The sequence below is a fragment of the Oncorhynchus gorbuscha genome, linkage group LG24 (genome assembly GCF_021184085.1).
Source record: "Oncorhynchus gorbuscha isolate QuinsamMale2020 ecotype Even-year linkage group LG24, OgorEven_v1.0, whole genome shotgun sequence".
Taxonomy (NCBI): Eukaryota; Metazoa; Chordata; class Actinopteri; order Salmoniformes; family Salmonidae; genus Oncorhynchus; species Oncorhynchus gorbuscha.
Genome location: NC_060196.1, coordinates 6,145,998 through 6,163,452, shown reverse-complemented (window position 1 = coordinate 6,163,452; position 17,455 = coordinate 6,145,998). Strand labels below are relative to the sequence as shown.

Genomic DNA, 17,455 nt, shown 5'->3' with positions numbered 1-17,455 from the left:
CCCAGTCATGTGAAATCCATAGATTAGGGCCTAATGAATTTATTTCAATGGCTGATTTCCTTATATGAACTAACTCAGTAAAATATAAGAAATTGGTGCATGTTACGTTTATTTTTGTTCAGTGTATAATGATATACCATTTTGTATATGCTTTTAGCCAAAGTTGCTTGCAGTATTGTGTGCATAAATTTTACATATGGGTGGTCCCGGGAATCAAACCCACTATTATGCCATTGCAAGCTCCACGCTCTACCAACTGAGCTACAGAAGACCCACATTCTCAACTCAAATTACAACTGCATTTTCATTTTCTATTACTTCCTCAAAACATGGGAAAAAACTAAAATGGTTGCCAACCCTCATCGTCGTCGTCCACCCCATCCACGTCAGATGCCTCTCGGTCCTTCACGTCGTACCCATCCAGGTAGGTGAGCTGAGGGAGCAGCTTGAACACACTCTCCCTGTAGTCGTTCAGGTTGGTCACCTCACAGTTGAACAAGTCTAGAGACTTCAGGCTGTCCAGCTTTTTCTGTGGGACCAAATGGGTGTAGGGTAATTAGGGGGTGAACAACACTGCCTGAATAAATCTCTAATTAGATTTGAGAGCACACCGTATCCCCATATAGGCTAGCAAACTAATTTTGACCAGAGCCACATAGGGAAACAAACATCACACTGCCAACGAGGTCTATGGTCAAAACTCTACATAGGGAAAAGTGTCATTTGAGACATAGCCTGAGACAATGAGATGGTGTCGCACTGTATTGTGCTCTACCGGGAGTTTGGTGTACCTACCAAAGGTTCCAACGTGCTGATGTCTTTCAGTTGGTTCCCGCTTAGATTTAGATGTGTGAGGTTGGGGAGTTTCTCTGCTAACACGTCAAGGCCACCAGAGATTCTGTTGTCGCTGAGTTCCAACTGCAACATAATGTGAAGATATACAGTGAGCTCCAAAAGTGTTTGGCCAGTGACTGTTGTTTTGACTGTACTCCAGCACTTTGGATTTGAAATGATACAATGATTGTGGTTAAAGTGAAGACTGTCAATTTTAAGAGTATTTTCAAGTGAGCATTTTAGAAATTACAGCACTTTTTGTACATACAGTACTTCTCCCATTTTACGGGACATAAAGTATTGGGACAAATTCACTCGTGTATTAAAGTAGTTAAAGAGTTGAGTATTTGGTCCCATATACATGGCACGCAATGACTACATCAAGCTCGTGACTCCACAAATTTGTTGGATGCATTTGCTGTTTGTTATGGTTGTTTCAGATGATTTTGTTCCCAATATAAATTAATGGTAAATAATGTAGTGTCATTTGAGTCACTTAATGTACATAAGAACAGATTACATTTCTAAACAGGTCTACATTAATGTGGATGCAACCATGATTACGGATAATCCTGAATAAATTATGAATAATGATGAGAAAGTTAGATGCAAGACATGCTAACCTAGCATTACAATAACCATTTTTTGGGGGCTAAGAACATGCCCCAAAATGTGGAGTATGAAATCATTTTTTAGGATATGACAACAATCTCACCATTACAATAACAGGAGGTTAACTGCATTTTTCATTACAGGGGGCAGTTTGGAAAAAACTAAATGATATTTCTGCATGCCCCTGTGTCAACAACGTTGGACTCCCTTGTGGCCCCACTAAATGTGGAGTATGAAATCATTTTTTAGGATATGACAACAATAACATCTAATGGCTAAGCATAATTGTTTAAGAAAATCGAGAGCACAAACCAACTCTGTCTATACTGTAAATCAATAACCTAACCTGGCTATATAAACCATCCATATAGATCTACAGAAATGACATATTGCTTCTGTTGCCTGTTTGTTTAACCTAACTGGCCCCACTAACAGCACAAACTGGCCCCACAGAAATTTTTAGTAAGTGGTGTCATATCAACCTCCCTAAAACTCAAACATTGTGGTGGTGTTATTTGGGTTCAGCATTTCTACCATATCAACCTCACTCAAACATTGTGGTGGTGTTATTGGGCATCCGGGGTAAATTCAAGTATTAATGCAGTAATTGCACACTGGATGTGTCTAAAATGTATTGTTCACTATAAAAACAAACTTTCTAAAACACCAACCTCTCTCAAATATTGTGGTGGTGTCAGGGGACATCCAAGTGTTTTTTCAAGCTCTCCAAAGTACATGAACCTCTCCAAAGTGCCACCAGAGAGGAGGCTGGTCGTAAACTTTCTCTTGTCTTTTCAGTATTGAGAATAAGTGTCTCAGACATTCCAAACACAAATTATGCGGGAAATGGTTGGTGGGGATTGAAACAATCATGTCATATCATTTAGCATTTTGTGATGTCAATGGTATAACATTTAAGAGCTTTCACAATGTAGATATCAGATTTGCATCTAAATGTTCTAAAACTTATGATTAAATATGAAACTAGCTGTGAAAAGATAGCAATGTGACTTTAGCCTTCTAAATGAGAATTGACTGACACCAAATCAGGCCCTCGAGGACTGGAGTTGCCCACCCCTGCATTAGACGGACCGGGCGATTTCAACAGAGAGAAGACAGACAAATGTAAATAAATACATTGTAATTCTTTTCAAATGAGCGGTCGTTCATGTGCAACGTATTCACATTCCCATGAGCATAATTTTCCAACTGTATATACGATAGGTTCCCTCTGTCTCTCCCACTCTCTTTCTCCCCACCTCTTTCCATTGTTTAACAAGCCTTCAAATCGGGTTGTCCACTAGGGACCTTTCATTGCATTGTTAGTAATCAATTCAACCTATACTGTGTGTGTTTTTTTATGTATTTCTGTGTATAGTTAGTAAATAAATTAAGCCAATTTTTGTGTCGCTGAATCATTTAGACTATGGTTCGTGCAGATTTAAGAGGTCAAGAATTTCAGAATGAGACTGATGAGGTAATAATGATTAATGGATGACTGGTATGATAATATATTCTTGAGTTATTTCGGAAAACGGTAACTCATTAAACAAACTTTTTCCATGGTACCCCAAGTTACTAATGAGTTAATTGTTACATGATTAATTTAATCACGTAATAATTAGTTATGTGATGACTTATTTTATCAAATTAATTCAATTAGTCACGACATACATAAAATAGCTTATCAAACAAACTTGGTTACACACGTGTCCTTCACTTAAACAAGGTGCAAAAATAGAAATAAACTGAACTATTTACAAATGGCATTCGTGTTCATTTTACATCCCAGGTGTAGATGACTAGATTTCACTTTCACCATAGCTTGTGCATGTCGTTATAGTCTGAAGCAGTCCCTCTCTGACAGGAAACAAAAAGCAAACAGGTATTTTGTGTTTTGTGCAATGCTTGCAGTTCTTCCTTTTATCTGTTGGCATGCGTGTTGGGTAGTGACACCCACCTTGAATGGGGGGGGGGTTATATTTGTGAAGTTGCTTTTGGACCCCAATTCAGCTATTTCCAACACCAGCTGCTCTCAGAAGGCCAACTTGCTTTGGCCATCGGCTTGAGGAGAATTAAATACTTTACTGTGTCAATGTCCACAAAGTGGTAGTTTTTTTTCTATCATTCCACTTCCTGTGGAGGACCTCGTTGTGGCCTATCAGAGCATCAGATCAGTTGACACCCCCGTGCTGGCATTGTAGTCCTTCACAGACACAGAAATTCTTCCTCAACCATGCTCCATTGGCATTTTTCACTCTCTGAGACATGGAAATGATTGAATGCCTTATGCTGTGTGGGGAGCATGGTTACTTCCCTAGTGTCCTTCTATTTCACAAAAAGCAGCTTGTTAGTCCTGATCCAAAAAAATGGTCCCACTCTCTGCAGTCTTTGCCATGTCGTTTACCTTGGTCTTGGGGAAATCGATTCTGTTAGGACTAATGGTGCCACAAGCCCCTATTTTCTTTTTCAAGAGGTCTATGAAAAGCATGGGACTACAATAACAATTGTCCACAAAGAAGGGGAAGCCCATCAGCTGCATGAGTCATAACTAAGGCCCTTACCATTGGGTGTGATCGCCTTCATAGATGAAACATTTGCCCATGTAGGCAGACGCTGAATCGGCTAACACAAAGAGCTTGTAACCCCATTTGGTCAGCTTATTTTTAATATTATGCATCAAGCCAATTCAAGCCTTTGAGACAACCATATGCTCATCTACAGATAGATTTTGAGCAGGCTGGAAGTAAGTTTTGCATGCCTCCACCATGTCATGATAAAGGGGCTTGACTCTTGCAAGACGATCATACCCTGAAGTCCCCTTCTGGTCATTCTCCTGATCCTTTTGTGGGTCACACCTGTGACGAGTGTGGTTGATGGCAAAGAATAGGTTCACTCATGATGGAGTCGGGAACTCAAACCGATAGAGTAGGGACTTGCTCCAGTTGTCAACTAGTCTTGATACCTTTACCAGTCACATATAAATCACCAAGGAAAAGTAGTTGAGCATGTCACCCATGGTTTCCAGGTTTCCACCATGCTGCTTTGTGTCCCCATACTAGTTGGTCATACTAATTAGTGTTCCCAGTACAGAGGTGGTAAAGTAGAGCTGAAACAGCTGTAAGGGGGTGTATGTTTAATCACTAACAAACTGTGGGCCTTCAGGTCGTTTGGGTATAGACCTAATTTGTTCTGGCTCCTCATCTTCAAGGACTGTATGCCACCGGTCCTCAGTTTCATCTCCCTCTGTTCTGCTGCTTCCACAGCCTCTTTGTTGAGGCCTAGATTTCCTCCCTGCCCCACCACCTCCAGGTGAACATACAGAGAGGGGAGTTGTGCCAGGGTCTGCAGTGGGGGAGGTTGAAGAGGAGTGGGGCCTCAGCAAAACTCAGAAAAAAAGAAACGTCCCTTTTTCAGGACCCAGTCTTTCAAAGATAATTTGTAAAAATCCAAGTAACTTCCCAGATCTTCATTGTAAAGAGTTTAAACATCGTTTCCCATGCTTGTTCAATGAACCATAAACAATTAATGAACATGCACCTGTGGAATGGCCATTAACTTCTTTGGGACTGGGGGGCAGTATTGAGTAGCTTGGAAAAAAGGTGCCCAGAGTAAACTGCCTGCTACTCAGTCCTAAAAGCTAAAATATGCAGATAATTAGTAGATTTGGATAGAAAACACTGAAGTTTCTAAAACTGTTTGAATGATATCTGTGAGTATAACAAAACTCATATGGCAGGAAAAAACCTGAGAAAAAAAAACAACCAGGAAGTGGGAAATTTGAGGTTTGTAGTTTTTCAAGTCATTGCCTATCAAATATACTGTGTCTATGGGGTCATATTGCACTTCCTACAGGACCTGTTGGATCGGAGGGTGAGGGCTAGGGCCATTCCCCCCAAGAAGTGTCCGGGAACTTGCAGGTGCTTTGGTGGAAAAGTGGGGTAACATCTCACAGCAAGAACTGGCAAATCTGGAGCAGTCCATGAGAAGGATATGCACTGCAGTACATAATGCAGCTGGTGGCCTCACCAGATACTGCCTGTTACTTTTGAACCCCCCCTTTGTTTAGGGACACATTCCATTTTTGTTAGTCTGTCTGTGGAACTCGTTCAGTTTGTCTCAGTTGTTGAATCTTATGTTCATACAAATATTTACACGTTAAGTTTGCTTAAAATAAAACGCAGTTGACAGTGAGGGGACGTTTCTTTTTTTTGCTGAGTTTAGATGTCCAAATAAAATGTTATTGGTCACATACACATGGTTAGCAGATGTTAATGCAAGTGTTGCGAAATGCTTGTGCTTCTGGTTCCGACAGTACAGTAATATCTAACAAGTAATCTAACAATTCCCCAACAACCTCAACTAATACGCACAAATCTAAAGGGGTGAATGAGAATATGTACATAAGTATATGGATGAGCGATGGCCGAGCGGCATAGGCAAGGTGCAGTAGATGGTATAAAATACAGTATATACACGTGATATGAGTAATGTAAGATATGTAAACATTAAAGTGGAATTGTTTAAAGTGACTAGTGATGCATTTATTAAAGTGATTGGTGATTGGGTCTCAATGTTGGCAGCAGCCTCTGAGTTAGTGATTGCTGTTTAGCAGTCTGACGGCCTTGAGATAGCTGTTTTTTAATCCCTCGGTCCCAACTTTGATGCACCTGTACTGACATTGCCTTCAGGATGATAGTGGTGTGAACAGGCAGTGGCTCGGGTGGTTGTTGTCCTTGATCTTTTTGGCCTTCCTGTGACATTGGGTGTTGTAGGTATCCTGGAGGGCAGGTAGTTTGCCCCCGGTGATGCATTGTGCAGACCGCACCACCCTCTGGAGAGCCTTGTGGTTGAGGGCGGTGCAGTTGCTGTACCAGACTGTGATGCAAGCCTGACAGGATGCGCTCGATTGTGCATCTGTAAAACTGTCAGGGTTTAGGTGAAAAGACAATTTCTTCAGCCTCCTGATGTTGAAGAGGCGCTGTTGCACCTTCTTCACTACAATGTCTGTGTGGGTCGACCATTTCAGTTTGTCTGATGTGTACGCCCAGGAACTTAAAAATGTTCCACCTTCTCCACTGCTGTCCCTTTGATGTGGATAGGGGGCTGCTCTCTCTGCTGTTTCCTGAAGTCAACGATCATTTCCTTTGTTTTGTTGAGTGAGGTTTTCCTGATGCCTTACTCCACGTGCCCTCACCTCCTCGCTGTAGGCTGTCTCGTCATTGATCAAGCCCACTACTGTTGTGTCGTCTGCAAACTTGATGATGGAGTTGGATGGCCATGCAGTCGTGGGTGAACAGGGAGTACAGGAGAGGGCTGAGCACACACACTTGTGGGGCCTCAGTGTTGACGGTCAGCAAAGTGGAGAGGTAGTTTCCTACCTTCACCACCCGGGGGTGGCCCGTCAGTCCAGGATCCAGTTGGACAGGGCGGGGTTGAGACCCAGGGCCTCCAACTTGATGATGAGCTTGGAGGGTACTATGGTGTTGAATGCTGAGCTGTATTCAATGAACAGCATTCTTACATGGGTATTATTTTTGTCCAGATGGGACAGGGTAGAGTGAACTTGTTGGGGCAGTATGGGTCTAGGATGGCCGGTAAGGTGGCGGTGATATGATCCTTGACTAGCCTCAAAGCACTTCATGATAACAGAAGTGAGTGCTACGGGGCGGTAGTCATTTAGTTTACTTATCTTTGCCTTCTTGGGTACAGGAACAATGGTAGCCATCTTGAAGCATGTGGGGACAACAGACTGGGATAGGGAGCGATTGAATATGTCCGTAAACACATTAGCCAGCTGGTCTGCGCATGCTCTAAGGACACAGCTAGGGATGCCGTCTGGGCCAGCAGCCTAGCGAGGGTTAACACGTTCAAAGGTTTTACTCACGTCAGCCACGGAGAAGGAGTAGGGCAGTCGGTGTTAGCGAGCTGCAACGGTGGCACTGCATTATCTTCAAAGTGGGCAAAGAAGGCATTTAGTTTGTCTGGAAGTGTGACGTGGCTGTTTTTGTAGTCTGTGATTTCCTGTAGACCCTGCCACATACGTCGTGTCGGAGCCGTTGAATTGTGACTCCACTTTGTCCCTGTACTAGCATTGTGCTTGTTTGATTGCCTTGCAGAGAATAACTACACTGTTTATTAGCCATATTTCCAGACCTCTTTCCATCGTTAAATACGGTGGATCACGCTTTCAGTTTGGCGCAAATTCCGCAATTCATCCATGGTTTCTGGTTAGAGTAGGTTTTAATAGTCACAGTTGGTACAACATCTCCAATGCACTTCATTATAAAAACGCACTCACCCAGTCAGCATATAAGTCAATGTTGTTCTCAGAGACTGACCGGAACATATTCCAGTCCTGGTGATCAAAACAATGCTGAAGTGTGGGGTCCGATTGGTCAAACCAGCATTTAATGGTTCTTGTCCCCGGTACATCCTGTTTGAGTTTCTGCCTATAAGACCGAACAAACAAGATTTCGGATTTGCCGAAGGGAGGGCGGGGGAGGGCTTTATATGCATCATGGAAGTTAGAATAACAGTTGTCCAGAGTATCAGTCCTGCGTGTCGTGCAATCAATATGCTGTCAGAATTTAGGTAGCCTTGTTCTCAAATTTGCTTTGTTAAAATTCCCAGCTACAATAAATGCAGCCTCTGGATATATAGTTTCCAGTTTACATAGAGTCCAGTGAAGTTCCTTGAGGGCAGTCTTGGTGTTCGCTTGAGGGGGAATGTACACAGCTGTAACTAACTGATGAGATTTCTCTTGTGAGGTAATATGGCCAGCATTTGATTGTAAGGAATTCTAGGTCGGGTGAGCAGAAGGACTTGAGTCCCTGTATGTTGTTATGATTACCTCATGAGTTGTTAATCAAAGCATACAGCCCTGCCCCTTCCTCTAACAGCACCCCTTTGTCACACATAATATGCACACAGCTCTCGCTCCTATACACTATTTTTCTTATTATAATGATCATAATTGTAATAAGTAAAGTCGTTATCATTTGTAGGCATAGTATAGTATCCTTGTATAACCCCCATAGAGCTGTAGACCTAAGAACGAGTCCTGTTAAGTTGTAATACCGAAACTTACGCCTATATTTCAATATATAGGCTACTGTATCAAATCAATCAATCATTCCTGCCATCACACAGCATACGAAACATTCAGGCTTTGAAACGCAATCAAGCATTTTGGTTTTAAAATGAAATAAAAAAGGAAGCTTTGAATAATTAACCTAAACAATAAAAAAAATGCAATTTACTAATGCATGCAACTGTTTTTAGTCTGCTGTAATAAAGGCTATATCATTTTCGTTAGATAAGACTCTGGTACAACACTTAGTGTTGTTTACACTGTTCCAAATGGTCAAAAAAAATTGTAATGTTAATGAAACTGTTCGGCACACACAATACTCACACAAGGTGTGCTCCTATACAGCTTTAGCAGGGACAGTGCAATAAACACTTGCTGTGGTGCCTTTTTCTGCAGTAGGGCGGTGAGCGAGACAACATGCACCAGTCACACAGGCACTCCCCTTCATTTAAAAAACACTGTTTAACCACAAATTACCGAGTCATTTGTGTGGCTTAATTATTTAATCAAACAGTGTGCTTAAAGCGTCAGACAAGCTCAGTGCATATGTAGTTGGTTTTATTCAAACACATAGGGTGTGTATGTCAATTATGGATAAAGAAGTTTAAACATTGACCAATCGATTGGTTGAAAGAACAGGACGATTCTCGTTTGACCAATATATTTTTATGGGGACAGCCCTAGTAGCATTCACATTAATATAAGTTTAGAAACATCAATCAAATGAAGAATCAATAAAATGTATTTATAAAGCCCTTCTTACATCAGCTGATGTCACAAAGTGATGTACAGAAACCAAGCCTAAAACCCCAACCAGCAAGCAATGCAGGTGTAGAAGCAAGGTGGCTAGGAAAAACTCCCTAGAAGGGAGGCTATGAGGGGTGGCCAGTCCTCTTCTGGCTGTGCCGGGTGGAGATAACAGAACATGGCCACTATGTTTACTACAAAATGACAAACCACTCATTTGTATTGGGCACAAAATAATGTGAAACAACCAAAACAAACAGCAAACGTATCAAACAAATGTATAGAGTCACAACCCTGATTTAGTCACTGCATGCTATGAATATGGCACCAAATAAGTAACTTTGTACTACTTTAATACACATACAGGGCCTTCAGAAAGTATTTATACTCCTCGACTTATTCCACATTTTGTTATGTTCCAGCCTGAATTCAACATTGAATAAACACAAAATGAAAACATGTTTAGAAATTTTTGCAAATGTCTTAAATTACATACAGTAATCTCTCATTTACAAAAGTATTCACACCCGAGTCAATACTTTGTATAGGCACCTTCGGCAGTGGTTACAACTGAGTCTATCTGGGTAAGTCTAAGACCTTTCCACACTTTGATTGTGCAACATTTGCCCATCATTGTTTTCCAAATTCTTCAAGCTCTGTCAAATTGGTTGTTGATCATTGCTAAACCATTTTCACGTCTTGCCCTAAAGTAGATATAAGTCAACTCTGTAACTCGGCCACTGAGGAACATTCAATGTCATCTTGGGTAAGCAACTTCAGTGTAGATTAGGCCTTGTGTTTTAGGTTATTGTCCAGCTAAAGATGAACCTCCCAGTGGTCTGGTGGAAAGCAGATTGAACCAGGTTTTCCCTGTGCTTAGCACCATTCTGTTTCTTTTCTTTATACGGAAACACTTACCCATCCTTAACTATTACAAGCGTTCCCATTACATGATGCAGCCACCACCATGGTTGAAAATATGGAGAGGTACTCAGTAATGTGTTGTGTTAGGATAAATCCAATACTTTTAATTCAGGGCAAAGTTTATTGCTTTGCAACATTTTTTGCAGTTTTACTTTAGTGCCTTATTGCAAACAGGATGTATGTTTTGAAATATTTTTATTCTATACAGGCTTCCTTATTTTCACTCTGTCAATTAGGTTAGTATTGTGGAGTAACTGATCCATCTTCAGTTCTATCACAGCCATTCATTTGTAAAAAATATCTAAAAACATAATTCCACTTTGACATTAGGGGGTATTGTCTGTAGGTCTGTGACAAAACAATCTAAATTGAATCAATTTTAAATTCAGGTTGTAACACAAAATGTGGAATAAGTCAAGGGGTGTGAATATTTTCTGAAGGTACAGTAAAAGTGAATGTCCCAATACTTTTGGTCCCCTAAAATGGGCCGACTGTACTGTAATTTTTACATTGTAGAATAATAGTAAAGACATCAAAACTATGAAATAACACATATGCAATCATGTAGTAAACAAATAAAATGTTAAAGAAATCAAAATATATTTTATATGAGATTCTGCAACGTAGCCACCCTTTGCCTTGATGACAGCTTTGCACACTCTTGGCATTCTCTAAACCAGCTTTGAGGTAATTTCAATTAACATGTGTGCCTTAAAAGTTCATTTGCATAATTTCTTTCCTTCTTAATGCATTTGAACCAATCAGTTGTGTTGTGACAAGGTAGGGGAGGTATACAGAAGATAGCCCTATTTGGTAAAAGACAGAGGCCATATTATGGCAAGAACAGCTCAAATAAGCAAAGAAAAACAACAGTCCATTACTTTAAGACATGAAGGTCAGTCAATGCAGAAAATTAAAGAACTTTTAACATTTCTTAAAGTGCAGTCACAAAAACCATCAAGAGCTACAATGAAACTGGCTCTCATGAGGACCGTCACAGGAATGGAAGACCGAGTCACCGCTGCTGCAGAGGATAAGTTCATAAGTTACAAGCCTCAGAAATTGCAGCCTCAAATAAATTATTGACAGAGTTCAAGTAACAGTGACATCAACTGTTCAGAGGAGACAGTGAATTGGGCCTTCATGGTCAAATTTCTACATAGAAACCACTATTAAAGGACACAAAATAAAAAAAGAGACTTGCTTGGGCCAAGAAACATGAGCAATGGACATTAGACCGGTGGAAATCTGTCCTTGGGTCTGATGAATCCAAATGTGAGATTTTTGGTTCCAACCGCCATGTCTTTGTAAGATACAAAGTAGGTGAACGGAAGAGCTTCATGTGTGGTTCCCACTGCGAAGCATGGAGGTGGTGGTCTGATGGCGTGGGGGTGCTTTGCTGGTGACACTGTCAGTGATTTATTTAGAATTCAAGGCACACTTAACAAGCATGGCTACCACAGCATTCTGTGCCATCCCATTTAGATTGCGCTTAGTGGGACTATCATTTGTTTTTCAACAGGACAATGACCCAACACACCTCCTGGCTGTGTATGGGTTATTTGACCAAGATGGAGAGTGATGGAGTGCTGCATCAGATGACCTGGCCTCCACAATCACCCAAACTGTGATGGTTTGGGATGAGTTGGACCACAGAGTGAAGGAAAAGCAGCCAACAAGTGCTCAGCATTTGTGGGAACTCCAAGACTGTTGGAAAAGCATTCCAGGTGAAGCTGGTTGAGAGAATACCAAGAGTGTGCAAAGCTGTCACCAAGGGTGGCTATTTGAAGAATCTCAAACATAAAATCCATTTAGATTTGTTTAACACGTTTTTGGTTAATGCATATCCATATGTCGCCAGGTCGCAATTGTAAATGAGAACTTGTTCTCAACTTGCCTACCTGGTTAAATAAAGGTGAAATAAATAAATAAAATGTGTTATTTCCTAGTTTTGATGTCTTCACTATTATTTTACAATGTAGAAAATAGTAGAAATATAGAAAAAAAATGTTGAATGAGTAGGTGTTTTAAAACTTGTGAGTGAGTGTTTGTATAAAATGAAGCAAAACATTACCTTTTTGAGTTTCCCAAGCCTGGGAAGGTTGGAAACTGAGAATAAGCCAACATTTATCAAACTGAGGAATTCCAGATTGACAAATTCTTCTGTGAGACCTTCGATTTTCCCTTCATTTGATCTGCTGTTGTCCAGGACAAGTTCCCGTACCTATAAGGATTAAAAAAAAATTGAATGTGTACAAGAGACCTTTCGGGTTATTGGCCCAACAATAACGGTTAGTGTCATCTGGGATCCTTGGGACATCCCTACCCAAAACCTTAACCCTTACCTAACCTTAGCCATTTTAAAATGTCAACTTCAATGGTGTAAAATTGGAGTTGGGACATCCCGAGGATCCTGGATAACATGGGCCACGCTAATCTCTAGCCTACCTGCCGCCCTAGCTATATACCAAAGTGTTGTCATAAACCTGTTGGCAAGAATAACTTTCTGGAATTAAAAATATAAATAATTGAATATAAACGTAATGATGAAAAATGTATAAAAATATGGACCTCAATGATAGGAATGGTTGTTATTCCATTGAAGTTTTTATGAATAGTTGCAACTCCAGTTCCGAGCTACAAAATATTACATTTAATTGTTTAAAAAGAGCAGAGTTCATGCATACTAGTCAGGGACAGTCGTTACCCAATCAAAGTCTTGATAAAAAGGGTCAAGAAAGTTAACGTGGAAAATCAAAGATCACGATTTGCACACTTTAAACCAGCTGCCACGAGGAAGAACCACACAATACAGTTCTACCTTCACTTGCCCGCTGTTCAGTCACTAATGACACATGCAATGCTTTTTGTCAACAATCTCGCTACAGGCTAGCCATTGCCCTTAAGCTGATGAGCTGCAAGAGAAGCCTGACTACCTACCCCACAGCAACAGGAAAAATTGTGAATATACCCAGAAAATAATATTTTTACCTTCAAATCTATTGGAGGAAATGGATTGCCTAGCCATCGAGCGAACGACTGCTAGAGCAGTTTGTTACATTTTATCAGTGTTTTGTAAACAACATTGAGGGAAATATTCAGAACGGAAATGAGTAAAACAAGGAAAATGTGGTCAAGGTATCCTGCAAACAAAATTCCTTGGGTCAAGCTATACGGGCTGTAGAATATGCGTACGCACATGCACTGCACATTATGGTTTCACATAGAATACGCATGATAGGAAGAAATGCTCCGATCTCTGAACCTCTTCGAAACATTGTGTCGCCAATGAATGGTTTGATGTGATATGTTTATACCCAGTAACTTCATTCAAAAAGTGAGGCAAATTGTTTTGACTTTATTCACACTTTTGTTTTGGTTCAGTGACCTAAACTGGATATGCTTAACACCCCAGTAGTCCTTACAATCTAAACTACAGTGTGGAGAACAAGTATTTGATAACCTGCCAATTTTGCAGGTTTTCCTACTTACAAAGCATGTAGAGGTCTGTAATTTTTATCATAGGTACACTTCAACTGTGAGACGGAATCTAAAACAAAAATCCAGAAAATCACATTGTATGATTTTTAAGTAATTAATTTGCATTTTATTGCAGGAAATAAGTATTTGATACATCAGAAAAGCAGAACTTAATATTTGGTACAGAAAACTTTGTTTGCAATTACAGAGATATATGTTTCCTGTAGTTCTTGACCAGGTTTGCACACACTGCAGCAGGGATTTTGGCCCACTCCTCCATACAGACCTTCTCCAGATCCTTCAGGTTTCTGGGCTGTCGCTGGGCAATACGGACTTTCAGCTCCCTCCAAATATTTTCTATTGGGTTCAGGTCTGGAGACTGGCTAGGCCACTCCAGGACCTTGAGATGCTTCTTACGGAGCCACTCCTTAGTTGCCCTGGCTGTGTGTTTCGGGTCGTTGTCATGCTGGATGACCCGGCCACGACCCATCTTCAATGCTCTCACTGAGGGAAGGAGGTTGTTGGCCAAGATCTCGCGATACATGGCCCCATCCATCCTCCCCTCAATACGGTGCAGTCATCCTGTCCCCTTTGCAGAAAAGCATTCCCGAAGAATTATGTTTCCACCTCCATGCTTCACGGTTGGGATGGTGTTTTTGGGGTTGTACTCATCCTTCTTCCTCCAAACACAGCGAGTGGAGTTCAGACCAAAAAGCTCTATTTTTGTCTCATCAGACCACATGACAGTCTCCCATTCCTCCTCTGGATCATCCAGATGGTCATTGGCAAACTTCAGACAGGCCTGGACATGCGCTGGCTTGAGCAGAGGGACATTGCGTGCGCTGCAGGATTTTAATCCATGATGGCATAGTGTGTTACTAATGGTTTTCTTTGAGACTGTGGTCCCAGCTCTCTTCAGGTCATTGACCAGGTCCTGCAGTGTAGTTCTGGGCTGATCCCTCACCTTCCTTATGATCATTGATGCTCCACGAGGCGAGATCTTGCATGGAGCCCCAGACCGAGGGTGATTGACCGTCATCTTGAACTTCTTCCATTTTCTAATAATTGCGCCATAATTGCACCAACAGTTGTTGCCTTCTCACCAAGCTGCTTGCCTATTGTCCTGTAGCCCATCCCAGCCTTGTGCAGGTCTACAATTTGATCCCTGATGTCCTTACACAGCTCTCTGGTCTTTGCCATTGTGAAGAGGTTGGAGTCTGTTTGATTGAGTGTGTGGACAGGTGCAGTTAATACAGGTAATGAGTGGAGAACAGGAGGGCTTCTTAAAGAAAAACTAACAGGTCTGTGAGAGCCGGAATTCTTACTGGTTGGTAGGTGATCAAATACTTATGTCATGCAATAAAATACAAATGAATTACTTAAATCATAACATGTGATTTTCTGGATTTTTGTTTTAGATTCCATCTCGCACAGTTGAAGTGTACCTATGATAAAAATTAAAGACCTCTACATGCTTTGTAAGTAGGAAAACCTGCAAAATCGGCAGTGTATCAAATACTTGTTCTCCCCACTGTAGATGCCCTAAATCTCACACAAATTATCAAGGAACCCACCAGGTACAACCATAAATCCGTAAACATGGGCACCCTCAGATATTAAGGCGCTACAGAGGGTAGTGCGTATGGCCCAGTACATCACTGGAGCCAAGCTTCCTGCAATCCAGGACCTAAATAAATAGGCGGTGTCAGAGGAAAGCCCATAAAATTGTCAGAGACTCCAGTCACCCAAGTTAGAGACTGTTTTCTCTGCTAACGCACAGCAAGCGGTACCAGAGGCACCAGTCTAGGACCAACAGGCTCCTCATCAGCTTCTAGCCCCAAGCCATAAGACTTCTGAACAATAAATAAAATTGCCACCGGACTAATTTACATTGACCACCCCTCCTCCCTTTTGAACACTGCTGCTAGTCACTTCACCCCTACCTACATGTACAAATTAGCTCAACTAACCTGCACCCCTGCACACCAACTCAGTCCCGGTACCACCTGTATATAGCCTTGTTATGCTTATTGTGTTTATTATTTTAGTCTATTTGGTAAATATTTTCTTAACTCTTCTTGAACTGACCTGTTGGTTAAGGGCTTGTAGTAAGTAAGCATTTCACAGTAAGGTCTACACTTGTTGTATTCAGCCCATGTGTCAAATAAAGTTTGATTTGAGCATGAAAAACTCAGCAGTGTTGTAATTCTTGACACAAACCGATGTGCCTGGCACCTATTACCATACCCAGCTCAAAGGCACTTACATTTCTGTATTTCTCTTTCACCCTCAATGGCACAAATAGACAGCATGTCTCAATGGTCTCATGGCTCAACAATCCTTCTTTAACTGGTCTCCTCACCTTCATCTACACTGATTGTGGTGGAATTAACAAGCGACATGGGATCATAGCCGTCACCTGGTCAGTCTCATGGAAAGAGCAGGTGTTCCTACTGTTTTGTATATACACTCCTCTGTGTGTATGGGTCCTTCTATAAATAAAGGGGGCCAACGTATGACATCACGCCTGAAGAATGAAAAAGATCATTTCTATGCTTTAATAACAAACAATTCGCTGACCGCTCGCAACAGATGCGGTAAAGAGGTAAATCTAACTTAAGGCTATTGTTTGTTAGAGGTAAAATCGGAGTATAATACTTATGATGTCAACCCCAATACATTCATGTCATCGTCACCAATCAACGTAATTAGTTCAAACCGACTGACTACTACCGATTTCTGTATGCTAGCTAGGCTAACCAGTTTATATGAACGGGAGTTAGAAGTTAGCATTTAGCAGTCACTTCTAAGTCTGAAAAGGGACTACTTTTAAATGTTATGCAGCGAAAACAGCCAAATATATCGAAATCGGACCTGATTTGACGAATATCGACTTTGTTAGATCAGATTTGTTGAATGTGCGAAAATCTAGTAAACGTTGGAACGCAGTGTGTTCCATTGACTCCTTTACCTTATCTACACAGGCGGTGTTTTTCCACTCTTCGTTTGCCCGACGTCTGCTGCTGTAGCCCATCCGTGACAACGATCGGCGAGTTGTGCATTCAGAGATGCAGTTTTGCACACCACTGTTGTACTGCGCCGTTATTTGTCTAATTGTAGCCCGCCTGTTAGTTTGCACGATTCTTTCCAATCTCATTCGACCCCTCTTATCAACGAGCTGTTTACGCCCACTGGACTGTCGCTGACTGGATGTTTTTTGTTTGTCGCGCCATTCTCGGTAAACCACAGACACTGCCGTGCGTGAAAAGCCCAAGAGTGCGGCTGTTTGTGATATACTGGACCCTGCGCGCCTGGAACCGACGATCATACCACGCTCAAAGTCCCTTAGATCTCTCTTTTTACCCATTCTAATGTTAAATCGAAAAGTTAAGCTGGATGCCGGTCTGCCTGCTTTATAAAGCAAGCCACCGCCACGTGACTCACTGTCTGTAGGAGCAATCCATTTTCGGAAATGGGGTGGTGTATGCAGCAATCTACGGTCAGGAGAGTATTAGGGCCAAGTGAAGAGAAAAAAGAGACTTTACAAAAATATAAACACAACATGGAAAGTGTTGGTCCTATGTTTCATGAGCTGAAATTCAAGAGTCCAGAAATGTTCCATATGCACAATATGTGTATTTCTCTCAAATAGTGTGCTCAAATGTGTTTACATATCTGTTAGTGAGCAATTTATCCTTTGTCAAGATAATCCATCCACCTGACAGGTGTGGCATATCAAGATGATTAAATAGCATGATCATTGCA

At 41.3% G+C, this 17,455-nt stretch overlaps 1 pseudogene across 1 annotated transcript in view; it reads right to left on the bottom strand.

Annotated features, from left to right (window-relative positions):
- Nucleotides 1–17,128, bottom strand: part of LOC124011974 — a 34,689-nt pseudogene extending 17,561 nt beyond the window's left edge. Inside the window, exons 1-4 of the transcript XR_006834625.1 lie at nt 16,662–17,128; nt 12,285–12,434; nt 796–918; nt 417–529 (exon numbers count right to left, since the gene is read on the bottom strand). The product of XR_006834625.1 is annotated as an acidic leucine-rich nuclear phosphoprotein 32 family member B-like (transcript). The remainder of the gene's footprint in view (nt 1–416; nt 530–795; nt 919–12,284; nt 12,435–16,661) is intronic.
- Between the last annotated feature and the right edge of the window lie 327 nt (nt 17,129–17,455).